The sequence below is a fragment of the Arachis duranensis genome, chromosome 5 (assembly GCF_000817695.3).
Source record: "Arachis duranensis cultivar V14167 chromosome 5, aradu.V14167.gnm2.J7QH, whole genome shotgun sequence".
NCBI classification, from domain to species: domain Eukaryota; kingdom Viridiplantae; phylum Streptophyta; class Magnoliopsida; order Fabales; family Fabaceae; genus Arachis; species Arachis duranensis.
The window spans coordinates 16,231,724-16,233,329 of NC_029776.3; positions in this window are offsets into that span (position 1 = coordinate 16,231,724).

Below are 1,606 nucleotides of genomic sequence, written 5' to 3' on the forward strand. Positions count from 1 at the left end.
TGGACGAATGTGGTATAATCGTCTTACTGAGTATCTGGCCAAAAACGGATTCAAGAATGATGATATCTATCCATGTGTTTTTATAAAGAAATCTGCATCTGGATTCGTTATAATTGCTGTGTACGTTGATGATTTAAATATCATTGGGACTCCTAAAGAGATTCCAACAATTATAAAAACTCTAAAAGAAGAGTTTGAGATGAAAGATCTTGGAAAAACTAAATTTTGTCTCGGCCTGCAGATCGAGCATATAAAAGACGGGATCTTTATTCATCAAACAACATACACAGAAAATATCTTAAAAAGCTTTTATATGGATAAGTCACATCCCTTGAGTACCCCAATGATCGTAAGATCTTTGGATGTGAAAAAGGATCGATTCCGCCCTAAAGAAGAAAATGAAGATATCCTTGGTCCTGAAGTACCATATCTTAGTGCCATTGGAGCACTAATGTATCTTGCTAATAATACGCGACCTGACATATCATTCGCGGTGAATTTACTAGTAAGATATAGTTCCTCTCCAACCAGAAGACATTGGAGTGGAATCAAACAAATTTTTCGATATCTTCATGGAACGGATGATAGGGATTGTTTTATCCCTACGGATCCAAGTCACAACTAGTGGCTATGCAGATGCCGGATACTTGTAGTTGGCTATGCAGATGCTGGATACTTGTCTGATCCACATAAAGGGAGATCTCAAACAGGATATCTGTTTACATATGGTGGAACAGCTATATCATGGAGGTCCACGAAACAGACGATAGCAGCAACCTCCTATAATCATGCTGAAATCTTGCAATTCATGAAGCTAGTCGCGAGTATTTTTGGCTGAGGAGTCTGATTCAATATATTCTGTCATCATGTGGACTGATTGATCATAAGATAGCTCCAACTATCCTGTTTGAAGATAATACAGCATGCATTGCTCAACTTAAGGGTGGATACATCAAAGGTGAAAGAACAAAGCATATTTCTCCCAAATTCTTCTTCACTCATGATCTTCAAAATCAATGGACAATTGATGTCCAACAGATCCGCTCAAGTGACAATCTGGCAGATTTATTTACAAAGTCACTCCCAAAATCCTCCTTTGAAAGATTGGTATATGAGATTGGAATGCGCCGATTTCGAGACATTAAATGATGTCGGCATGAGGGGGAGACTGTACTCTTTTTTCCTTGGTCAGGTTTTTTTCCCATTGGGTTTTTCTTGACAAGGTTTTTAACGAGGCAGTCCCCATCACAAAGGATATTGTACTCTTTTTCCTTCACTAAGGTTTTTTTCACAGGATTTTCCTTTAGTAAGATTTTAATGAGGCAATAATCCTAAATGGGCATTCAAGGGGAAGTGTTGTGATAAGAAGTTGAGTTGGATGCCCATTAATATATGGGCGCCTCAGTTTCTCAATGAAGAAATTGTTTTGTTCTTCAATAAATGAGCTGTGAAAAAATGTGTTCCATATGTGTATAAATAGAGAGAGGCTTAAGCCTCTGAACACACAATAACAACAACTAAATATTATTCTCTCTCCCTTTATACATATAGCAATAATAAAAACAAATACTATTCTCTCTCTCTTTACTTTTTATACTCATATTTC